Source organism: Arachis ipaensis, chromosome B3 (genome assembly GCF_059453495.1).
Source record: "Arachis ipaensis isolate K30076 ecotype BB chromosome B3, ASM5945349v1, whole genome shotgun sequence".
In the NCBI taxonomy this organism is placed as follows: domain Eukaryota; kingdom Viridiplantae; phylum Streptophyta; class Magnoliopsida; order Fabales; family Fabaceae; genus Arachis; species Arachis ipaensis.
The window spans coordinates 128,222,019-128,248,765 of NC_142438.1; the positions used below are offsets into that span (position 1 = coordinate 128,222,019).

Consider the following 26,747-nt stretch of genomic DNA (forward strand, 5'->3'; position numbering starts at 1 on the left):
AAACGTGTTCGACCAAGTTTTCTCCTCCAGGGTTGCTTTCTCCATTTCCACGTTTAAGCTCCAGTTTAACCTTAAACTGGAGCTTAAACGTGTTCGACACCTCCAGGGCTACCTTTCTCAGCTTCCACGTTTAAGCTCCAGTTTAACCTTAAACTGGAGCTTAAACGTGTTCGACCTCCAGGATGCCTTCTTCCATTTCCACGTTTAAGCTCCAGTTTAACCTTAAACTGGAGCTTAAACGTGTTCGACCTCCAGGGCTGCCTTTTCTATCTCCACGTTTAAGCTTCAGTTTAACCTTAAACTGAAGCTTAAACGTGTTCGACTAAGTTACCCTCCAGGGCTGCCTTCTTCCATTTCCACGTTTAAGCTTCAGTTTAACCTTAAACTGAAGCTTAAACGTGCTTCCACAAAAGGCATCACTGGAAGTGTCTGGCGTTTAAGCTGCAGTTTAAGCTTAAACTGCAACTTAAACGCCACTCTTGGAAAAGGTTTCTGGGCCAAAAATATTGCGGTTTAAGTTAGTATTTGAGCACAAACATTAACTTAAACTTACTCTGGTATGAAACCCAATTGAATATCATGGTTTATGAGATTGGGCCTGAAGGATTGATGAGTCTGAAATTTCAATTTATTGAGTCATGTGTCATTATTTGATTATCACTAAGTTGGCTCAATGAATGTTACAGAATTTGGATCAACAGCCTCATCAAGATTATGGATCATAAACCCAAGGCAAAAGGAAAGCAGGGAGAGGCCTCAAAGCCCAAGAAACACAACAGAAGCTCAATATAGAAAGTGTATAAATAGGATAGAATTTAAGTTAGGAAAAACTTTTACCTTTTCATTTAGCTAGTTTTCATATCTTTGTAATTGAATTCAGAGCTATGACTCACTAAACCCCTTTCATTGGGTTAGGGAGCTCTATTGTAATTCAATGAATCAATAATAGTTTATCTTCTTCTTCAATCTTTTCTCTTGAATTTTGTTAGAAAGCTTCTCGATCTAATTCCATTGGGTAGTTGTCTTGGGAAAGAAACTACCCATAATTGGAATCCTTCGGAACCTTGGGAAAGGAATGGAGGATTCATGCTAGAGAAGCTTTCTCACAGTGAATTGGATTGGGGTTTGGATGGATATTGTGACATGTAATCTTACCAAATTGTGGTTCATGAAACTGTGTGGTATAATCAGTGATCGAGCATCATCTCTTCTTATGAACATTTAAACCAAGGGATTGGGAATTTGTTTGTTTTTAGAGAGAATTGGTGAGCCAAGGGATTGGGATCCAATCATATAAGATTGCCAAGCAAAATTCAATGAATGCATTGGTTGAGGAAGAGATAAACATATTTTGATTCGGAGATCTCAATATCTCCTAACACCCAATGAATTCCCCATTTCTGATTTCCACTTTCTATTTACATTCTGCAACTCAATTCATGCAATCACCCCCATTCCCTTTTAATTTCAGCAATTTAGCTTCTGCTCTTTAATTCATGCAATTTAAGATTCCGCCATTTCAATTTCTTGTCATTTACTTTTCCCGCCAATTTTACATTCCGCAATTCTCATCTAAATCTTGATTCCGCTCAACTAGAACACACTTCTAATCTGAATTGCTCACTCAACCAATCCTTGTGGGATTCGACCTCACTCTATTGTGAGTTTTTACTTGACGATAACCGGTGCACTTGCCGGAAGGAATTTTGCCGATCGTGCAATTTCCTAAATCGTAGCATAACAAGTTTATGCACCATCAAGTTTATGGCGCCGTTGCCGGGGATTGGTTTTCGATTGACAATTCTCCAATTGGAAGTTAACTAGATTGAGCATTTTTTTTGTTTTGATTAATTCAGTACAAGTTACTTGTTGAATTTTAATTTCTGCACTCTGTTACATGCTTTCTTTCTTTATGCCTTTAAATTCAAGCAACTAACTCACTGACTCACTAACTGTTTGAATTAATTCCTCAATTGCTCTAACCATACTCTTCCATTAACCAAGAGTATTTCACTTGTTTGTTGCCTGTGTTGTGTTCTTGTATGACAGGTAGGAGAGGAGAGACATCAACTCCTCCATATACCGAACCAGAGAGGACCCTTCATAGACTTAGAAGGGAAGCAAGAGGGAAGAGAGTACTGGGAGAAGAAGAATCTGAAGGAGAATCTGAGGACAATTTTGAGGAAGCTCTAGATCTCAACATGGATAGAGAAGTTCACAACCATGAGAGAGCTGATGGAAACAATGCCATTCCTGAGAGGAGGGTTCTTAGTTCATACATAAACCCAACCTCTGGGAATTGTGGTAGCAGCATTCAGAAACCACCCATTCAGGCCAACAATTTTGAACTCAAACCACAGCTAATATCACTTGTGGAGAATCATTGTTCATTTGGTGGGAGTGCTAATGAAGATCCCAACCAACATCTCACAAAATTCCTGAGAATTTGTGACACTGTGAAGTCCAATGGAGTCCAGGAAGATGCCTATAAACTGCTTTTGTTCCCATTTTCACTTAGGGACAAAGCAGCTAAGTGGCTGGAATCATTCCCAAGGGGGAGTCTAACAACATGGGACGAGGTGGAAAGCAAGTTTCTGGCACGTTTCTACCCCCCACAAAAGGTCAATAGGCTTCGATCTGAGGTTCAGACTTTTAGACAACAAGATGGTGAAACTCTCTACGAGGCATGGGAGAGATTCAAGGATTTGACAAGGAAATGCCCACCAGACATGTTCCATGATTGGGTGCAATTGCATATTTTCTATGATGGACTCTCTTATGAATCAAGGAAGGCTGTAGACCATTCATCAGGAGGTTCATTGAACAGGAAAAAGACTGTGGAAGAAGCCATTGAAGTGATTGAGACAGTGGCTGAGAATGAGTACTACTATGCATCAGAGAGGCACAACACTAAGGGAGTCATGGAGCTGAACCATGTTGATACAATTCTAGCCCAAAACAAGGTGTTTGCCAAGCAACTAGCAGAGCTTACCAGGCAATTAGAAACAAAGCAAGTGGCTGCAATACACACACAAGATCAAGAGGAAGTAAGCATTGAAGGAGGTGATTGGGAAGAGGCCAACTATGTGGGAAACCAACAAAGGCAATCATATGATCCACATTCCAACACTTACAACCCAGGATGGAAAAATCACCCAAACTTTGGGTGGGGGAACCAACAAACCCAACCACAAAACCACAAACCTTACAACCACAACCAACATAACAATTCCACATACCAAAACTCCAACCAAAGATCATACCAAGCCACACAAAACACTTACTCCCAACCATCATATCATGGCCAAAATAATCAACCTACCCAACTTAATCCGAACCAACAATTTCAAGATCAATTAAACCGGATAGAAGGAATGCTTGCAACCATGAGTCAAGACATAACTGAATTGAAAGCTTTTAAGGAAGAAGTAAATTCTAACCTGCAAAACCAAGGAGCTGCCATCCAGAAGCTAGAAAATCAAATTTTGTATTTGTCTAAGCAAACCCCTGGGACAAGCGTTTCTCATGCTGCCAAGGCTATTGCAAGGGAAGAATGTAAGGCCATAACCCTCAGAAGTGGAAAGAATCTAAAGGAGATCTCAAAGGAAACCACAGAGGATGAAGCAAGGGAACATGTGAGAGACAAGGAACAAGGACAATCTTTTACACCGTCCGCAACAAAAGAAAAAGAAAAAGAGGTCCTGAAGCCTTATACACCTAAAGCACCATATCCTCAACGTTTGATGAAAAGTGAAAAGGATGGTCAATTCTCCAGGTTCTTGGAGATTTTCAAGAAGCTCCAAATCAACATTCCGTTTGCTGAGGCAATAGAGCAAATGCCACTCTATGCAAAATTCTTAAAAGAATTAATGACCAAGAAGAGAAGCTGGAGAAATGAGGAAACTGTGTTGTTAACTGAAGAATGCAGTGCCATCATTCAGCACAAATTGCCTCAGAAATTGAAGGACCCAGGCAGTTTCCAAATCCCCTGCATCATAGGAGAAGTCATGGTGGAGAAGGCCTTGTGTGACTTAGGGGCCAGCATCAATTTGATGTCTCTAACAATGATGAGAAGAATGAAGATTGAGGAAGCCAAACCAACAAGAATGGCCCTCCAATTGGCAGATCGAACTTTTAAATTCCCTCATGGGATAGTTGAGGATTTGTTGGTGAAAGTGGGAGATTTTATATTTCCTGCTGATTTTGTGGTGTTAGATATGGAGGAAGAAGCCAAAGCTTCAATAATTCTGGGAAGACCCTTCCTAGCTACTGCTGGAGCCATCATAGATGTACAAAAGGGTGAACTCACTCTTAGACTACATGATGAGAAATTGGTGTTTAACGTATTCAAGGCAATGAGCTATCCATCAGAATCACTAAGGGAATGCATGAGGGTTGATGTAGTGGACATTGCAGTACAAGAAATTTTTGAGGAAACAATAAAGGAAGTGGCAGATGAGGAGTTCACCAAGGATATTGAAGTTAGTGACATCAAGGCTGCTGAAACAACCATGCCAAGCATGCCAGAGAGAGTGAAAGAAGAGAAGGAAGCACCAAAACCTGAGCTCAAAGCATTGCCCCCTAATCTCAAGTATGCATACTTGAGTAGTGATGAGAGTCACCCTGTTATCATTAGCTCTGCCCTGAGCCAAGAACAGGAAGAAGAATTGATCAAGGTGCTACAAACTCATCAAGATGCCATTGGATGGACCCTAGCCGATTTGAAAGGGATAAGTTCATCCATATGCATGCATAAAATCTTGTTAGAAGAGGATGCTAGACCCTCCATTCAAGCTCAGAGAAGATTGAATCCCGTCATGAAAGAGGTGGTACAAAAGGAAGTCATGAAGTTATGGCAGGCAGGGGTAATCTACCCCATTTCTGATAGCCCATGGGTTAGTCCCATCCATGTAGTTCCCAAGAAAGGTGGCATAACTGTGGTGCCAAATGAGAAGAACGAACTCATACCCACAAGAACCGTCACTGGGTGGAGGATGTGCATAGACTACAGGAAGCTCAATGAAGCCACCAGAAAGGATCATTTCCCACTCCCATTCATGGATCAGATGCTTGAAAGGCTTGCCGGACATGCTTACTATTGCTTTTTAGATGGATATTCAGGCTACAACCAAATAGTAGTTGATCCTAAAGATCAAGAGAAAACATCATTTGTTTGTCCATATGGAGTTTTTGCTTACAGACGCATGCCCTTTGGATTGTGCAATGCACCTGCCACTTTCCAAAGATGCATGCTGTCCATCTTTTCGGACATGATTGAAAAATTTATTGAGGTCTTCATGGACGATTTTTCTGTGTTTGGAGATTCTTTTCCTAGCTGCCTACACCACCTTGCCTTGGTGCTTAAGAGGTGCCAAGAGACTAACCTAGTATTAAACTGGGAAAAGTGTCATTTCATGGTCACAGAAGGAATAGTCCTTGGCCACAAAATCTCTAATAGAGGCATTGAGGTGGACAGAGCTAAGGTGGAACTCATTGAAAAATTACCTCCACCAAGTAATGTCAAGGCAGTTAGGAGTTTTTTGGGACACGCTGGTTTTTACAGAAGGTTTATTAGAGACTTTTCTAAAATAGCCAAACCTTTGAGTAACTTGCTTGTCTCTGATACACCCTTTGTATTTGATAAAAATTGCATGCTAGCCTATGAACTTTTGAAGCAAAAACTTTCCTCTGCACCTATCATTGCCCCACCTGATTGGAACTTACCTTTTGAACTGATGTGTGATGCATCAGACCTTGCTATTGGGGCAGTGTTAGGACAAAGGAAAGACAATTTGGTACATGTGATTTATTATGCCAGTAAAGTCTTGAATGATAACCAAAGGAATTACACAACCACTGAAAAAGAACTCTTGGCAATAGTCTTTGCATTTGACAAATTTAGATCCTATCTCATTGGATCTAAAGTCATTGTCTTCACTGATCATTCAGCTTTAAAATACTTACTTGCTAAACAAGAATCCAAACCAAGACTTATTAGATGGGTTCTTTTGTTGCAGGAATTTGACATTGAAATCAAAGACAAGAAAGGTGTAGAGAACAAGGTGGCAGACCATTTATCAAGAATACCATGTGAAGAAGGAAGCGCACAAAGCACACATATAAATGAGTGCTTTCCTGATGAACAACTCATGGTAATTCACAAAGCACCCTGGTTTGCAGACATAGCTAACTTCAAGGCCACTGGGAGTTTACCGTTGGAATTTAACAAACATCAAAGGAAGAAATTGGTAAATGATGCCAAATACTTCATCTGGGACGAACCATACTTGTTCAAAAAATGTTCCGATGGCATACTCAGAAGATGCATATCCGAGGAAGAAGGAAGGGAAGTCTTATGGGACTGCCATGGCTCCACTTATGGAGGACATTTTGCAGGAGAAAGAACAGCAGCTAAGGTGTTGCAGTGTGGTTTTTATTAGCCCACTATCTTCAAAGATGCAAAAGAATTAGTGAAGCATTGCCATGAATGCCAGAAAGCAGGGAACCTGCCAAGAAGAAATGAAATGCCACAACAATTCATTCTAGAACTTGAATTGTTTGATGTATGGGGGATAGATTTCATGGGACCCTTTCCCTCCTCATACTCAAATAATTACATTCTTGTGGCAGTAGACTATGTCTCCAAATGGGTTGAAGCAATAGCAACTCCAACCAATGATAATAAGGTAGTCATGAACTTCCTCAGAAAACACATTTTTTGCCGTTTTGGGGTTCCAAGAGCAATCATCAGTGATGGAGGAAGCCACTTCTGCAACAAACCATTAGAGGCATTGCTTCTAAAATATGGAGTCAAACACAAGGTAGCCACACCATACCATCCACAGACAAGTGGGCAAGCCGAAATATCTAACAGAGAACTCAAAAGGATCCTGGAAAAGACTGTGGGAACTTCAAGGAAGGACTGGTCGATTAAGCTGGATGATGCTCTTTGGGCATATAGGACAGCTTTCAAAACACCAATTGGAATGTCTCCTTACCAACTAGTATATGGAAAAGCTTGCCATTTGCCACTGGAGTTGGAGCACAAGGCATACTGGGCCTTGAAACTTTTGAACTTGGACAACAAAGCTGCTGGAGAAAGAAGGATGTTGCAAATTCAAGAGTTGGAAGAATTCAGAACGGAAGCTTATGAGAATGCCAAAATTTACAAAGAAAGAGCAAAGAAGAAGCATGACAGCAACATAGCCCCAAGGAAATTTGAAGAAGGACAAAAAGTATTGCTCTACAATTCTAGGCTGAAGCTATTTCCAGGGAAGCTAAAATCAAGGTGGTCTGGACCATTCCTTGTCACCAAGGTCTCCAAATATGGACAAGTAGAAATCATGGAAGAAAAGTCACAACGAACCTTCATTGTGAACGGTCAAAGACTCAAACATTACTTGGGAGATGTGGAGGAGAAGGACAAAGTTAAATATCACCTCAACTGAGGAAGCTGACCGTCAAGCTAATGACGTTAAAGAAGCGCTTGTTGGGAGGCAACCCAACCTGAGGTAATACCCTTTTGCTGTTTCTTTTATTTGTTTCAATAAAAGGGGTGAAGTAGTTTCTGTGCATTGCAAAGAATTAAGTTTGGTGTTTCACACCAAACAATGAATTCGTGGATCAATAATTCAAAGGGGAATGTGTGACTCTAAGTTTGGTGTTCCACCATAAAGAGCAACTGAACACAACAACCTTTGAATTATATGAAAGGAACAACCATTCTAAGCAGTCACAGAAATGCTTAAAACCTTTAGCAGCAACTTCATTCCAAAGAGAACTCAAGGATTCAAAGCACAGAGAAGTAAGTGGGAGACTAAGTTTGGTGTTCACACACCAACTTAAGACTCAGATACTTACCCACACATAGTTGAGCTAACCACTCAAGTGCTTGAGAAGCAAGCAACTTCATCACTCTTTGCAGGAAATGAAACAAGGATCTTAAAGCATGAAGCAACATTTAGGAGAAGAAGAAGAAATCAAATTGTTTCCTGGCAACAAAGAGAAAACAAGGAATTTCACAAGGTGGTATTGTTCCTTGATAATTCTTTAAAAAGGGCAAACAAAAGCATGCTTGTTCTGGTTTAAACTGTAAATGTTGAATCTTTCTGGAATGTGAAGTTTTTAGTATATTTGTCTGTTTATTGCTTTGAATAAAGTGAATGCCTAGATGTTTGGATATAACTTCACCTTCTTAAACAAGTGCTTGCCATGCTTGTTCTGTTTCCAAAAATAAAAGAAAAGTTTGAACAAAAGTAACTTAGCTCAATTAGTGACAAATCAAGTAGAATTAAGTGGTGGTATGCTTGCTTGATTGTTTAGTCAGATCACTGGAATTAGAGTGTAGAATTATCATTTTTTGTAGAAATTGAAAACTGTCTATGGATCTTGATGAATAAATGTCTTTGGCCATGAAAAAAAAAAAAAAAAAAAAAGAAGAAAAAGCCACTGAAAAAGGGTAACCAAAAAGCAAGAAAATTGAGAAAATAAGCTAGGCACCAATGGTTTGAACTTCTGAGACAAATGCCTGTGGTGTTTATGTATTAAGGATATGCTTGGATGAATAGGTTCTGAGGAGTGTTTCAACACTTGGTAACTTGGGTTAACTAACCCGGGATTATCAACCAAAAGTCCATTATCAAGAGCAACCTAAATACAAAACATTTAGTCACACAAAGAGGTGCTGGGCACCAATGTCTCAAGAAGAAATGTGAACTAAAATGCCTGAAGTGGATATGTGTAGTGCACTGATAAGAAAAAGAAAATGCCAAAGGCTTGTGCAACACATGACACCAAGCAAGCAAGGAGCAAAGGAGCTCTAAGAAAAAGAAAAGAAAAACAAAGAAGAGAAAAGTGCCAAGGACATAAGAATAACAAGAGGCCATAGCAGTGTTTGATGAATGCAATGAAAAAGTGATAATCTTACCTGATAAGAATGAAAAAGTGATGCTGCAACTTTCTGCATAAAACCCTTCTGATGAACTTCAAATGCTTGCTAATATAGCCAATGTAATTGCTTTCTGTTTCATACTTTCTTCTCAAATAACTCAGGACTTGCTTAGGGACAAGCAAGTATTAAGTTTGGTGTTGTGATGCCAAGGCATCTTAGGCTAGTTTCACTAGCCTTTTTCTTTTATTTTTAGTTGTTTTATGCATTTTCTTGAGCTTAAAGTAACCAAGAATGGTTAAAAGAATAACAAAGCAATGAACCATCCAAACAATATGATTTTGATGCAAATTCCATGAGTTTTAGTTATATTACTTGAATGCTATGAATGGAAGATTTCTCATGAAATTTTGCAAGACTTTGATGCAATTGTTTGGATGATTTCAGGGAAGAAGAGGCTAGGCAAGGAAGCAACAAAATCAATGAAGGAAGCTTGAATATCACATGTGGAGTTTAAGTTCCAGTTTAAGCCTAAACTGGAGCTTAAACGCCAGAATCATGAAGGCTAAGAAATGCTGAAACTGAAGTTTAACCTCCAGTTTAACCTTAAACTGGAGGTTAAACGCCAGAATGGAAGTCTCACCAAAGAAGCATTTCCACGTTTAACCTCCAGTTTGACCTTAAACTGGAGGTTAAACGCCAGAATGAGAATGCCAATCAGGAAGCATTGCCACGTTTAACCTCCAGTTTAACCTTAAACTGGAGGTTAAACGCCAGAAATGGGAAGTGCACCAGGGAGCCATTTCCACGTTTAAGCTCCAGTTTAACCTTAAACTGGAGCTTAAACGTGTTCGACCAAGTTTTCTCCTCCAGGGTTGCTTTCTCCATTTCCACGTTTAAGCTCCAGTTTAACCTTAAACTGGAGCTTAAACGTGTTCGACACCTCCAGGGCTACCTTTCTCAGCTTCCACGTTTAAGCTCCAGTTTAACCTTAAACTGGAGCTTAAACGTGTTCGACCTCCAGGATGCCTTCTTCCATTTCCACGTTTAAGCTCCAATTTAACCTTAAACTGGAGCTTAAACGTGTTCGACCTCCAGGGCTGCCTTTTCTATCTCCACGTTTAAGCTTCAGTTTAACCTTAAACTGAAGCTTAAACGTGTTCGACTAAGTTACCCTCCAGGGCTGCCTTCTTCCATTTCCACGTTTAAGCTTCAGTTTAACCTTAAACTGAAGCTTAAACGTGCTTCCACAAAAGGCATCACTGGAAGTGTCTGGCGTTTAAGCTGCAGTTTAAGCTTAAACTGCAACTTAAACGCCACTCTTGGAAAAGGTTTCTGGGCCAAAAATATTGCGGTTTAAGTTAGTATTTGAGCACAAACATTAACTTAAACTTACTCTGGTATGAAACCCAATTGAATATCATGGTTTATGAGATTGGGCCTGAAGGATTGATGAGTCTGAAATTTCAATTTATTGAGTCATGTGTCATTATTTGATTATCACTAAGTTGGCTCAATGAATGTTACAGAATTTGGATCAACAGCCTCATCAAGATTATGGATCATAAACCCAAGGCAAAAGGAAAGCAGGGAGAGGCCTCAAAGCCCAAGAAACACAACAGAAGCTCAATATAGAAAGTGTATAAATAGGATAGAATTTAAGTTAGGAAAAACTTTTACCTTTTCATTTAGCTAGTTTTCATATCTTTGTAATTGAATTCAGAGCTATGACTCACTAAACCCCTTTCATTGGGTTAGGGAGCTCTATTGTAATTCAATGAATCAATAATAGTTTATCTTCTTCTTCAATCTTTTCTCTTGAATTTTGTTAGAAAGCTTCTCGATCTAATTCCATTGGGTAGTTGTCTTGGGAAAGAAACTACCCATAATTGGAATCCTTCGGAACCTTGGGAAAGGAATGGAGGATTCATGCTAGAGAAGCTTTCTCACAGTGAATTGGATTGGGGTTTGGATGGATATTGTGACATGTAATCTTACCAAATTGTGGTTCATGAAACTGTGTGGTATAATCAGTGATCGAGCATCATCTCTTCTTATGAACATTTAAACCAAGGGATTGGGAATTTGTTTGTTTTTAGAGAGAATTGGTGAGCCAAGGGATTGGGATCCAATCATATAAGATTGCCAAGCAAAATTCAATGAATGCATTGGTTGAGGAAGAGATAAACATGTTTTGATTCGGAGATCTCAATATCTCCTAACACCCAATGAATTCCCCATTTCTGATTTCCACTTTCTATTTACATTCTGCAACTCAATTCATGCAATCACCCCCATTCCCTTTTAATTTCAGCAATTTAGCTTCTGCTCTTTAATTCATGCAATTTAAGATTCCGCCATTTCAATTTCTTGTCATTTACTTTTTCCGCCAATTTTACATTCCGCAATTCTCATCTAAATCTTGATTCCGCTCAACTAGAACACACTTCTAATCTGAATTGCTCACTCAACCAATCCTTGTGGGATTCGACCTCACTCTATTGTGAGTTTTTACTTGACGATAACCGGTGCACTTGCCGGAAGGAATTTTGCCGATCGTGCAATTTCCTAAATCGTAGCATAACAAGTTTATGCACCATCACATGCAAGGAAAGTAAATGGCAACTCTTGCCAAGAAGTGGGTAATCTAGGTTTCTTATCCTAATTATAGACCACAAACATGGCAATTGTGTGGAAGCAATCCAAATCAATCAATCCTCCTTGAGAATTAGTCAAAAGGCGTAATTGATCTCAATCCATAAGTTCTAGTCAACTCACTAATTACTTAGTGAAAGACTAGCGTCAATGGAAACCAAACCAATTAACCATTCTCACACAATGCGGAATGGACATCCACAACTCAATTCCACCCAAACACCCAATTTTTTCAACCAAGAGTGTGAAAACTAAACATGCAAGAATTTAAACATCAAAGCAATTAAATAAACATGCAAGGAATTAAAAGTCAAAACAATTAAAGTCAAAGCAATAAAATGCAAGGAAAGGAAACTTAAAGTGCAAGAAAACCTCTTGGCAAGCAATTGAGAGCTAAGGTTACCTATCCTAGCCATTGACCACAAACACATGATGAATATGAAGAGTTAATCCTACTTAGTCAACCTTACATCGAAGATAAGTCAAATAGGCATAGTTGATTTCAATCCCTAAGTCCTATGTCAACACTAAGGGGTCACATAGAGTCAAGAGAAACCAAATCAACTAACTCACTCTAATATATCAACAAGAATGGACATCAATAACTCAAGGAACACCAAAGTCAACAATTCCAAGCCAAGAGTGAAGAAAAGCTATGTAAAAACTAAGCCAAGCATTTTATCAAACACTTGGTGTGCATGAGAATAAAATAATATTAAAATACATTAAAATAAATTCTAAAACTACCAAAGCAAGGAAATGACAATGACAACTCAAGAAAGCAATAAATGGCATGGAAACATAAATTTGCATTAATTGGAATTAAAATAACAAAAAGTGTTTATAACATAAAAATTGCCATAAAAGAGAAAATAACAAAAGAGATGAAGAAGATAAAGACAAGAAAGCATAAAAACATAAAGGAAACTACATTAAAGCAAGAATTAAAGTGCTGAAATTAAAAGAAAACTAAGCTAAAAACCCTAATTCTAGAGAGAGGGGGGAGCTTCTCTCTCTAGAAAACAACCTACATAACGCTAAACTAACCCTAATTTCTCCCCCCTTCACATGGAGTAAGGCCTTCCTTCATATAACACTCAATCAGCTTTAGAAAATCCCAAAATTGGGCCCTGGAGGCCCAAAAATTGCCCCTAGCGATTTGCAAAAAATGAGTCACGCGCTGGGACGTGTGCGGACGCACAGGTGTGTGCGTCCGCACACATGCTGATTTCTTTCTTGTGCGTACGCACAGGTGGTTGTCCGCATGCACACTCCAATGTGTGCTTCTCCTTGGTTTTCTTCATGTTTTCTCCCTTTGTACATGCTTCCTTCCACTTTTGCCTTGCCAAACTTTTTGCTAGAATCGAAAATCACTCAACAAATATGTCATGGCATCGAATGGCATAAAAGTGGGATAAAAGTGATTAAAATAAGTACAAAATAGCATGTTTTCACATTTAAGCACAATTAAGGGAGAGAACACAAAAGCATGCTATTTGGATGAATAAATGTGGGTTTATATGCTGAAATCTATTTAAATCAAACCAAAATATACTGGAAAATATGGACTCATCAGTTACCCATGATATGAATCTGATATCTCGTATGAATCATGTGCTCGATAGTTTTTGTGTCTCTCTAATGGCGACTTCCTTCCTTTCGCAACCTAGGTTATGTTTCTTTTGCTTTATTGGGCGAGCTCTTTGATCTAGGGTGAGCTTGTGGCATATCACGTCTGGGGTGATTCCAGGCATATCGGCTGGAGTCCAAGCAAATAAGTCAGTGTTTGCTTGGATAGAGCAACAAGTTTTTGTGTTTTATCTGCATTCAAAGTGTAACCGATGTTAGTACTTTACAATTCATCATCAGTTAGTCTTACCTTTCGGAGGTTGTCAGTTAGGGTAGGTCGCTTGATAAACCCCATTTTTTAGGGTTTATCTTGTGCTTAATTGATTGGATTTTATCCACTAAACTCACACTTATTCATATACTTTGCATGTTTTACATTTTCCTTCTTAATTTTGTGCTATGATTGAAAACATGCTTCTTTGGCCTTAAATTTGCTAATTTTAATCCCATCTTATTACCATTCGATGCCATGATATGTTTGTTAAGTATTTTCAGGGTTTATAGGGCAGGAATGGCTTAGAGGATGGAAAGGAAGCATGCAAAAGTGGAAGAAATACAAGAAATTGAAGGAATTGCTAAGCTGTCAATCCTGACCTCTTTGTACTAAATCGATCATAACTTGAGCAATATAGGTCCAAATGAGGCGGTTTTAGTTGCGTTAGAAAGCTAACATCTGGGGCTTCAAAATGATATGCAATTTCCCATAGTTGCCATGCAGTTAGGCGACTCGCACGCGTGGATCACGCGTATGCGTGACCTTGCGAAAGTTCAGCGATGCGTACGCGTAGGCGACACTTACGCGTGACAGAGCCACGTGCTACACGTATCAGAAAACATTGGGGGCAATTTCTAGGCTGTTTTTGGCCCAGTTCCAAGCCCGAAAACATAGATTAGAGGCTGCAGAGTGGAGGAATCATTCATACAACATTCATTCACATAATTTTAGGTTTTAGATATAGTTTTTAGAGGGAGAGGCTCTCTCCTCTCTCTAGGTTTTAGGTTTCTTAGTTTTAATTCTTCTCAATTTTAGATTTCTATCTTAGTTTAATTTAGTTTTTCTTCTACTTTTAATTGCTCTAGGATTCTAGTTTATTTATTTCCCTTATTGATTACTTTATGTTGCCATTTTAGTTTATGAATTCTCATGTTAGATTCAATTTCCCTTTTAATGCAATTTGAAGTATTTCTTAATTATTGTTCCTTTCTTCGTTTGTTATTATTGATGTTTGCAATTGGTTGTTTAGATTTAATATTCCTTGTTAGTTTTCTATGTTTTTATATTGTGCCCTCCAAGTGTTTGATAAAATGCTTGGGAGGGTTTTAAGTTAGATCTTTATATTCATAGCTTGAATTGATTAATTGGAGACTCTTGAATCATCATAAGTCTCTTGTTAGTTGGTGATTGAAACTTGCTAGTTGGCTTGAGCTTCACTAACTCTAGTCTTTGATTAGGACTTGTGAAGTCAAGTTGATTTTATCACTTGACTTACCTTCAATTGTTAGAGGTTGACTAAGTGAGAGCAAAAGGCAATTACTATCACAAGTGACTATGATAATGGGGATAGGAATTCCAATTATCAATTGATAAACCACTATTTCATGGTTTATCTTATGCTCAATTGAGTGGTTTTTATCAACTCTTTACCCACTTATTCATACTATTTTCATGGTTTTACATTTGCCTTCCTAATTATGTGCTTTGATTGAAAACATGCTTTTTTGGCCTTAAGTTCCCTATGTTTAATCCTCTCTTATTACCATTAGATGCCTTGATATGTGTGTTAAGTGATTTCAGAGATTACAGGGCAAGAATGGCTCAGAGGATGGAAAGAAAGCATGCAAAATTGGAAGGAATACAAGAAGTTGGAGAAATTGCTAAGCTGTCCAGCCTGACCTCTTCGCACTAAAACAGACATAACTTGAGCTACAGAGGTCCAAATGATGTGGTTCTAGTTGCGTTGGAAAGCTAACGTCCGGGGCTTCGATTTGATATATAATTTTTTATAGCTCCCTCGAAGCCATGTGCACAAACGCGTGGATCACGCTAACGCGTGACCTGGCAGAAACACAATCCACGCAAACGCGTGGACGACGCTTTCGCGTCACTTTCCCGCGACCTATACGTACCAGAATACGCTGGGGGCGATTTCTGGGCTGTTTTGACCCAGTTTTCGGCCCGGAAAACACAGATTAGAGGCTATAAAGTGGGGGAATGCATCCATTCATAATCATCAACTCATTATTCACTTTTAATATTTTAGATGTAGTTTTTAGAGAGAGAGGTTCTCTCCTCTCTCTTAGGATTTAGTTTTAGGATTGAGGATTATTTTTTCTTCATCACAGGTTCAATGTTCCTTTAATTTATATTTCTCTTTTACTTTTATATACTCTAATACTTTTATTTGTATTTGACTTATGTTGCCCAATTGGCTTATGAACCCTTCATGTTAGGATTTTCTTAACTAATAATTTGAGGTATTTCAGATCTAAGATTCTTATTTAGCTTTTTATATTATTGACTTTAATTGATTAACTGGAAGCTCTTGAGTTATCAACTATCCGTGGTTGGTTGATATGTCGGCTAATTGACTGGTATTCCACTAACTCTAGTCTTTCCTTAGGAGTTGGCTAGGACTTGGGAATCTAACTAATTAGTCCACTTGACTTTCCTTTGCTTTAGGTTAACTAAGTGGGATTAACTTCCATTCTCATAGGAGTAACTAGGATAGGACTTCCAAATTTTCATACCTTGCCAAGAGTTTATTTTATAGTCATTTATTTATTTTACTTATCATTTAAATTACTTGTTCCTTACTTTCAAAACCCCCAATTTACAAAACTCATAACCAATAATAAGAACACCTCCCTGCAATTCCTTGAGAAGACGACCCGAGGTTTAAATACTTCGGTTATCAATTTTTAAGGGGTTTGTTACTTGTGACAACCAAAACGTTTGTAAGAAAGGATGATTGCTTGGTTTAGAAACTATACTTGCAACGAGAATTTATTCTGAATTCTAGATCACGCAAAAGTTCTCTCTTCAAAATGGCGCCGTTGCCGGGGAATTGCAAACGTGTGCCTTATTATTGGTTATTGTAAATATTTGCTTTTTGTTTGTTTATTTGTTTTTATTTTTGCTTTTTCATAAATTAAGAGGTTATTGGTTTTTATTTACTTATTAAAATTTTTTTTCAAAAACTTGTTCTTCGTGTTCATCTTGATCTCCAAGTTGTTTTCTTCGTTTTGATCTAAAAAATTTTAAGTTCGGTGTCATTTTATTGTTTTTCTCTTTCCTCATTTAATTCAAAAATATCTTTTCCCTTTATTTTAATTGAATTTTCAAAATTTGCATTTAAATTTCAAAATTCAAATCTTTTTCAAAAATCATATCTTTTTCAAAATCTTATCTTATCTTATTTCAAAAATCAAATTTCAAATTTTAAAATATTTAAATTTTAAAATTCAAAATTCAAAATTTAAATTTAAAATTTTAAATTCAAACCTTTTCAAAATTTAAAACTTTTTTATATTGTTGACTTTTTCAAAATTCAAAATTTAATTTTTCAAATTCAAAATTCAAATTTCAATAACCTTTTAATTTAAATTTGTTTTTATTTTCGTTTTTAATTTTTACTGTGAACTCTCACCTCTTTGGCTATGAGTCTGGTTACAATTATGTTGCAGGAAGAGGAGATTATAATGACAACTTGCATCAAGGATGGGACAACCAAAGATGGGAGGAGCCACAAGGATTTGATCAACCCTCTTGACAACAACCTCCACCAACATACTATGACAAGAGCCATTCCAAGAGGCATACCAGATAACGGCTATGGTGAGAACTCTTTTGATTATCAACAACCACCACCATATGCCTATGAACCCCCTCTTCAACATAACTTTGAACCACCATACTCACAAGCCCCTTTCCACCATTCACCTTCATATGTGAATCACCCCAATTTCAACCCAATTACTCCCAGGAACCACCACTTCCATATATACCATGTCCATACCCATCTACCCAAGAGCCATATGATCCTAATCATGCAATCCAAGCAAAACAAGAATCAAGGGATTATCTCAAGAAATCAGCGGATCGATTTCATGCAACTCTATATCAACTAAATCAAGCGATAAGTCGATTAGCTTCCCAACGCTCGGACACTCAAAGTGCTCCCATGGCTACATGTGGAGAATCAATAAAAGAGCAGCATAAAGGAGACACTAGAAACTCCAATGGACAATGAGGAACATACCTTTGTATTGGAACAAGTGGAAGAAACCGTAATAGCTAAAGAAGAGGAAGTGGTTGAAGATTTAGGAGATGCGGAACCTCCATGGGAAATTTAAATCATATAACCTCCTTCCAAGACGTTTGAATTTGATGTTGAAGAGGGTGTACAACCTCCAAGGCATATCATGGTTGAAGACTTGGAAGAGGTTGGTCAAGAGATGGAGATTAAAGGAGAAGAAGCACAGCCTCCCATGCCCTTGGTGAGCAATGAAGAAGAGATTGAATTGGAAGAAAGCTACCAAGAGGAAGAGGTTGATATTGAAGAAACTTGCAAAGAGGTAGAAGTTGTCAGAGAAAAGCTCAACGGAGTGGAGCTTGCAAATTCGTTAGAAATACCTCCCCCTAAGATTCCATCATCCTTCACAACATTCAAGTGGGTAAAATTCATATCCCTTAGCTTTCTAATTCCACTTGAATATGGGCTACTGGAGACGGATGGTCAACTTAGAGCTCTTTGTGGCATTAAGAGTAAGAGGAAGATGGTTAGTGGTTGGAGTTGTCAATACAAGGGTTGGTGTAAAGCTCAACTGAATGGGTCTAGGAAGTTGTTTGGCCACTTTAGTGAGAATTCAGATTGCTTGCTACCCGGATGAAATCATAATTATCAACAAGAAGACGGGTGCAAAAACAAGATTTGGGATCTCGGAGGCCATTGGAAGTCCAAGCATTGGTGGCAGTTTCAGGATGAGTTCAAGCGCAAGCCGCCATGACAAGGAGCTCACCAGATGTCCAACTTAAGGACTTTAACTAAAAGTGCTAGGTGGGAGACAACCCACCATGGTATAATCGTTCCTTTTTCATTTTTTATTTAGTTTTATTTGTTTTTGAATTTTATTTTATTTCATTGAACCTGAAATTATTCATAACATCTGCATACTGCATTTTGCATTTTTCATAAAAAAAACAATAAACAAAAAAAAAGAAGAAGAAAAGAAAAGTACGCACGCGACGCGGCAGCATCGCTGACGCGTCCGCGTCACCAGTGCGTTTTGAAGAAAAGAGAATTGGACAGAGAGTCACGCGAGAGCGTGGCTGACGCATCCGCGTCATGTGGGAAAATGCCTCCCACGCGTCCGCGTCACCCATGCGAACGCGTGGCTCTGTAAAATCGACGTAAAAGAGTGTAAGGCAGTAAGTTGGGCTGGAATGAGGATGGAACCATGCTAGAAGCACAAGCCCTACCACGCGAACGCGTGCCCCACGCGTCCACATCATTTTTAAAAGAAAGGCCATCCACGCCATCACATCAACCACGCGACCGCGTCACCCAAAAATTTGGCAAAAAGAGTTTCGAACAGAGAGTTGCGCGAACGCGAGGCTACACTCGTGCCAATCGCACAAATCAGGTCACGCGATCGCGTGACATACGCATCCGCGTCACCTGACCTTATCGCGCACCACGCGACTGCGTCACTCACGCGTCCGCGTCGCCTGCGTCGCACAACTTATCCAGATCAGCGCCAATTATCCTATCTTTTCTTTTCTAGCCCTAATTTCTTCTATCTTTTCTTCTTTCCTCTTTCTTTCTTACTTTATCTCTTTCACTTCTCATTCTTTTTCACCTTCATTCTATTTTACTTAATTTATTTGCATACTTTCATTCATTGCATTTTAATTTAGTGTATATTTTTACTTTCTTTTCTAAATTTATTACTTTTTTGTTGGTGTTGAATTTTCTTATTTAACTGTTGCATCTTCTCTTGTATTATTTTGGGTGCTTAGTGACTTGTTTTATTCTAGTTAGATAATATTATCAATGCCAATCTTTTATACCTGTATTACTTTTGCATTGACATGAATTTATATTATCTCTCCTTACCCACACTCTCTTCCCTATTGTTGCAAACTTTTGCACTCTTGATTTGCCATGTACTTCTACTGTTTTCTCACTTGCATGTTGTAGCTACCATGTAATTGAGACCCTCATTATTTGGCATTAACCCAACCATATTTTATTTGTCTTCTTATCTTTATTTCTGGGTTACTGTTCTTCTTTTTCTCTTCTTTCAGGCTAGCCACCGAAGATGGAAAAAGGAAAAAACTTCTAAAAGGAGAGACAAACAAGTCCATCTGCACAATTCTTGAAGAAAAGCATCAGTTGAAACAACCCATCCACCTGCACATCTCAGCATGCACCAAGGACGGTGCAATCTTTAAGTGTGGGGAGGTCGATACCGATCTCCGTGGGTTAGTACCTTTCTGTCTCAACACCAATGTTTAAATTTTCTTTGTTAAATTAGTTGTTGCATTTGCATGTTTAATTGCATGTTTGTTTGATTTTATGCATTTAGTCACTATTTGGTTAAAGTAATAAATTTATTTTTAGGACTCTATTTTTGAAAAATTTTACTAATTTAAATTAAAAAAAATTTTTATGTTAAAACTTGTTTGAAGTTGTATTTGGAACATGGTTTTTGAGCTAAAGAACACACAACCTTTGAGATTTTGAGCTTATTTACATGGTTACATTATTTAACCATAAATTTTTATTCTTGTGTGTTTTCTTCTCTATAATTGCAATATTTGCTTTGTTCCATTCTATATGTCCATTATTTAGTGTATTTACATGCTTGCATATGATTGAGGCCATTATTTGTTATTAGCTCACTTATCCCAAATAAGCATACCTTTTACATCACCCTTGTTAGCCACTTTGAACTTTTTAACCCCCTTCTATTTCATAACCACATTACTAGCCTTAAGCAGAAAAACAAAATAAAAATCTCAAGTTGAATCCTTGGTTAGTTTAAGATAGATATTGTGTATAATTTAAGTGTGGGAAATTTTATGGGAACATGAGATGATATGAAAAAGTAGGGAATTAAATTGAATAAGTTATTTGAAAATTTGGGAAGCATGCTCATATGAAATCAAAATAATTAAATTACCATGTGCATTGAAAAAAAAAATTAAGTAATTAAATAAGGGGATACAAAAAAAAAGGATAAGAAAAGAAAAGAGAAGAAAAATAATATTACCCCAAATGCAAAATAAAAAGAATCAATGCACATGGGACAAAATTCAAAAATAAGTTTGATACTTGAGCATGAAATACAAAAGTGGAAAAAAATTTGGGTAGCTAGGTAAAGTATTTTAAATTATATAAAGTATGTATATGTTAGGTGAGATCTTAGATTAATCAAGGATTCACTTTATAAAGCTCACTTGGCCATACATATATTCTTACCTTTACCTCAGCCCCATTACAACCCTAAAAAGACCTCATGATGTTTGCATTGATATGCTAAATATTTATTGATTGGTTAGATGAAGAACAAAGTTTTAGAAAGCATGACTAGAGAAGAGTAGAGTGAATTACCCTATACACTTGAGAGACTAGAGTGATATACACTACCAGTGAGGGTTCAATGCTTGATTATATGTTCACTGCTTTTATGAGCTATCTTCTCACAAGTTTACTTGTCTTTTATTATATGATTTGAATTAGTGAAATCTGATTTATGTTTGTCTTGAAGAGCTTATTTACTTTTAACCAAGTAGGTAGAAATATTTTGCATGTAGTTGAATTCATACAGATAGGTTGCATTTCATACATTCTACCATTCCTCTTCACTCTCTTATGGCTTCTCTTGAGCTTAGCATGAGGACATGCTAATGTTTAAGTGTGGAGAGGTTGATAAACCACTATTTCATGGTTTATCTTGTGCTCAATTGAGTGGTTTTTATTAACTCTTTACCCACTTATTCATACTATTTGCATGGTTTTACATTTGCCTTCCTAATTATGTGCTTTGATTGAAAACATGCTTCTTTGGCCTTAAGTTCCCTATGTTTAATCCTCTCTTATTACCATTCGATGCCTTGATATGTGTGTTAAGTGATTTCAGAGATTACAGGGCAAGAATGGCTCAGAGGATGGAAAGGAAGCATGCAAAAGTGGAAGGAATACAAGAAGTTGGAGAAATTGCTAAGCTGTCCAGCCTAACCTCTTCGCACTAAAATGGTCATAACTTGAGCTACAGAGGTCCAAATGATGCAGTTCCAGTTACGTTGGAAAGCTAACATCCAGGGCTTCGATTTGATATATAATTTTCTATAGCTTCCCCGAAGCCAGGTGATGAGCGGATAATTTATACGCTTTTTGGCATTATTTTTAGTATGTTTTTAGTAGAATCTAGTTACTTTTAGGGATGTTTTCATTAGTTTTTATGTTAAATTCACATTTTTGGACTTTACTATAAGTTTGTGTGTTTTTCTGTGATTTCAGGTATTTTCTGGCTGAAATTGAGGGACTTGAGCAAAAATCAGATTCAGAGGTTGAAGAAGGACTGCTGATGCTGTTGGATTCTGACCTCCCTGCACTCAAAATGGATTTTCTGGAGCTAAAGAACTCGAAATGGCGCGCTTCTAATTGCGTTGGAAAGTAGACATCCAGGGCTTTCCAGCAATGTATAATAGTCTATACTTTGGCCAGGTTTAGACGACGAAAACTGGCATTCAACGCTAACTCTCTGCCCAAATCTGGCGTCCAGCGCCAGAAAATGATCCAAAACCAGAGTTGAACGCCCAAACTGGCACAAAAACTGGCGTTCAACTCTAAGAAGGACCTCTACACGTGCAACACTCAAGCTCAGCCCAAGCACACACCAAGTGGGCCCCGGAAGTAGATTTATGCATCAATTACTTACTCATGTAAACCCTAGTAGCTAGTTTATTATAAATAGGACCTTTTACTATTGTATTAGACGTCTTTTTAACCATCTTTGGATGCCTGGTTCTTAGATCAGAGGGGCTGGCCATTCGGCCATGCCTGGACCTTTCACTTATGTATTTTTGACGGTAGAGTTTTTACATTCCATAGATTGAGGTGTGGAGCTCTGCTGTTCCTCAAAGATTAATGCAAAGTACTACTATTTTCTATTCAATTCATCTTATTTCGCTTCTAAGATATTCATTTGCACTTCAACCTGAATGTGATGAACGTGACAATCATCATCATTCCCTATGAACGCGTGCCTGACAACCACTTCCGTTCTACCTTCGACTGAATGAGTATCTCTTAGATCTCCTAACCAGAATCTTCGTGGCGTAAGCTAGAATGATGGCGGCATTCAAGAGAATCCGGAAGGTCTAAACCTTGTCTTTGGTATTCCAAGTAGGATTCAATGAATGAATGACTGTGACGAGCTCCAAACTCGCGATTGCGGGGCTTTAGTGACAGACGCAAAAGGATTGTAAATCCTATTCCAGCATGATCGAGAACCGACAGATGAATAGCCGTGCCGTGACAGGGTGCGTTGACGATTTTCACTGAGAGGATAAGATGAAGCCATTGACAAGGGTGATGCCTCCAGACGATTAGCCGTGCCGTGACAGGGCATTGGATCATTTTCCCGAGAGATGACCGAAAGTAGCCATTGACAATGGTGATGTATCACATAAAGCCAGCCATGGAAAGGAGTAAGACTGATTGGATGAAGATAGCAGGAAAGCAGAGATTCAGAGGAACGAAAGCATCTCTATTCGCTTATCTGAAATTCTCACCAATGAATTACATAAGTATTTCTATCCTTTATTATTTATCTTTTAATTATCTAATCCAATCACATTTAACCCTACCTGACTGAGATTTGCAAGGTGACCATAGCTTGCTTCATACCAACAATCTCCGTGGGATTCGACCCTTACTCACGTAAGGTATTACTTGGACGACCCAGTGCACTTGCTGGTTAGTTACACGGAGTTGTGAACCATGGTCTTGGCATCATGTTTTTGGCGCCATTTCCAGGGAAAGAAAGAGAAATGAATTTTACATAATTAAAGTGTAATCACGATTCCGCGTACCAAGTTTTTGGCGCCGTTGCCGGGGAAAGAAAGAGCAATGAATTTTACATAATTAAAGTGTAATCACGATTCCGCGTACCAAGTTTTTGGCGCCGTTGCCGGGGATTGTTCGAGTTTGGACAACTGACGGTTCATCTTGTTGCTCAGATTAGGTAATTTTCTTTATATTTTATTTTCAAAAATTTTTCAAAAATCTTTCAAAATTTTCTCACCTGTTTTCAAAAAAAAAAAAAAAGAAAAAGAAAAAATATGTTTTCAAAAATAAATTATTCTATGGCTACAGAATTTTTAAGAATGAATTCTAGTGTTTCATGAAGCATGTTGAAGCCTATCTGGCTGTAAAGCCATACCCAAACTGCTTTGGGATTGGCCTTCAACTAATCACCTCAGTGGAGTCATGCCCAATCCTTCTGGATAGGATATGTCAGGCTTGTCATGTCTGAATTACACTCATATTTTTATTAAAGCTTGGCTGGCTATTAAGCCATGCCTGACCCTTTGATTGGAGCTTTAAGACTAACATGACAAGATTCCTGGAATTCATATTAAAGATTTTGAAATCCTTATTTTTGTTTTTCAAATAATTTTCGAAAAAAAATATTCAAAAAAAGAAAAAAAATTAGAAAATCATAAAAATAAAAAATATTTCATGTTTCTTGTCTGAGTCTTGAGTCATGTTATAAGTTTGGTGTCAATTGCATATTCATCTTGCATTTTTTTCGAATATTCATGCATTCATAGTGTTCTTCATGATCTTCAAGTTGTTCTGGGTAAGTCTTCTTGTTTGATCTTGATGAATTTTTGTTTTGTGTTGTATGGTGTTTTTCATATGCATTCTTGAATTCTTAGTGCCTAAGCATTAAAGATTTCTAAGTTTGGTGTCTTGCATGTTTTCTTTGCATTAAAAGTTTTTCAAAATTGTGTCTATGATGTTCATCTTGACATTCATAGTGTTCTTGCTGTTCATCTTGACATTCATAGCATTCTTGCATGCATCACATGTTTTGATCTAAAAATTTCATGCATTGCATCTCTTTAGTGTTTTTCTCTCTCATCATAAAAAAATTCAAAAAAACAAAAAAAATATCTTTCCTTTTTTTTCTCATCAAATTCGAAAATTTGAAGTTGACTTTTTCAAAAAATTTTAAAATCAAGTTGTTTCTTATGAGTCAAATCAAATTTTCAATTTGAAAATCTTATCTTTTTCAAAATCTTTTTCAAAAATCAAATCTTTTTCAAAATTCTTAGTTATTTTCGAAAATTCCAAAAATATTTTTCAAAAATCTTTTTCTTATTTTTATATCAAATTTTTGAAAATAACATCACCAATTAATGTTTTGATTCAAAAATTTCAAGTTTGTTACTTGCTTGTTAAGAAAGGTTCAAACTTTGAGTTCTAGAATCATATCTTGTGATTTCTTGTGAATCAAGTCATTAATTGTGATTTTAAAAATCAAATCTTTTTCAAAACTAATTTCTATCATATCTTTTCAAAAATATCTTACCTTTTTCAAAAATGTGATTTCAAAATATCTTTTCTAACCTCCTAACTTCTTATCTTTTCAAAATTTGTTTCAACTAACTAACTAACTTTTTGTTTGTTTCTTAACTTTTTCAAAACTACCTAACTAACTCTCTCTCTCTAATTTTTGAAAATATCTTCCCTCTTTTTCAAAAATTTCTTTTTTAATTAACTAATTATTTTTATTTTTACTTTTGATTTTAAAATTTTCGAAAATTACTAACATTTTTCAAAAACCATTTTCGAAAATCACTAACTCTTTTTCAAAAATATTTTTCGAAAATTCTCCCTCTCCCATCTTATTCTATTTATTTATTCATCTACTAACATCTCATCTCACATCTCAACCCTCCTCACAGTTATGTTTCTTCCATTATATTACATTCTTTGTCTCTCTCTCTTCTTCTACTCACACAGGGATCCCTATACTGTGGTATAAAGGATCTCTATTATTATTATTATTATTTTTCTGTGCCTTCTTCTTTGTCATATGAGCAGGAGCAAGGATAAGAACATTCTTGTGGAAGCAGATCCAGAACCTGAAAGGACTCTGAAGAGAAAATTAAGAGAAGCTAAATTACAACAATCCAGAGATAACCTTTCAGAAATTTTCGAACAGGAAGAGGAGATGGCAGCCAAAAATAATAATAATGTAAGGAAGATGCTTGGTGACTTTACTGCACCTAATTCCAATTTACATGGAAGAAGCATCTCCATTCCTGCCATCGGAGCAAACAACTTTGAGCTGAAACCTCAATTAGTTTCTTTGATGCAGCAGAACTGCAAGTTTCATGGACTTCCATCTGAAGATCCTTTTCAGTTCTTAACTGAATTCTTGCAAATATGTGATACTGTTAAGACTAATGGAGTAGATCCCGAAGTCTACAGGCTCATGCTTTTCCCTTTTGCTGTAAGAGACAGAGCTAGATTATGGTTGGATTCTCAACCCAAAGACAGCCTGAATTCTTGGGATAAGCTGGTCACGGCTTTCTTAGCCAAGTACTTTCCTCCTCAAAAGCTGAGCAAGCTTAGAGCTGATGTTCAAACCTTCAGACAGAAAGATGGTGAATCCCTCTATGAAGCTTGGGAAAGATACAAACAGCTGACCAAAAAGTGTCCTTCTGACATGCTTTCAGAATGGACCATCCTGAATATATTCTATGATGGTTTATCTGAGCTATCAAAGATGTCACTAGACACTTCTGCAGGTGGATCCATTCACCTAAAGAAAATGCCTGCAGAAGCTCAAGAACTCATTGACATGGTTGCTAATAACCAGTTCATGTACACTTCTGAAAGGAATCCTGTGAGCAATGGGACGCCTATGAAGAAGGGAGTTCTTGAAGTTGATACTCTGAATGCCATATTGGCTCAGAATAAAATATTGACTCAACAAGTCAATATGATTTCCCAGAGTCTGAATGGAATGCAAGCTGCATCCAACAGTACTCAAGAGGCATCTTCTGAAGAAGAAGCTTATGATCCTGAGAACCCTGCAATAGCAGAGGTGAATTACTTAGGTGAACCTTATGGAAACACCTATAACTCATCATGGAGAAATCATCCAAATTTCTCATGGAAGGATCAAAAGCCTCAACAAGGATTTAATAATGGTGGAAGAAACAGGTTTAGCAATAGCAAGCCTTTTCCATCATCCACTCAACAACAGACAGAGAATTCTGAGCAGAACCCATCTAGCTTAGCAAACTTAGTCTCTGATCTATCTAAGGCCACTGTGAGTTTCATGAATGAAACAAGGTCTTCCATTAGAAATTTGGAAGCACAAGTGGGCCAGTTGAGTAAAAGAATCACTGAAATCCCTCCTAGTACTCTCCCAAGCAATACAGAAGAGAATCCAAAAGGAGAGTGCAAGGCCATTGACATAACCAAAATGGCCGAACCCAATGAAGGAGAGGAGGACGTGAATCCCAAGGAGGAAGACCTCCTGGGAC

General features: G+C 37.5%; 2 non-coding genes across 2 annotated transcripts; both read right to left on the reverse strand.

Moving 5' to 3' along the window:
- Positions 1-2,627: 2,627 nt before the first annotated feature.
- Positions 2,628-2,731, reverse strand: LOC148572411 (small nucleolar RNA R71). The gene has a single exon (XR_015908355.1). It is a non-coding gene; the product is annotated as a small nucleolar RNA R71 (small nucleolar RNA).
- A 23,088-nt stretch (positions 2,732-25,819) lies between these two features.
- Positions 25,820-25,927, reverse strand: LOC148572412 (small nucleolar RNA R71). The gene has a single exon (XR_015908277.1). It is a non-coding gene; the product is annotated as a small nucleolar RNA R71 (small nucleolar RNA).
- Between the last annotated feature and the right edge of the window lie 820 nt (positions 25,928-26,747).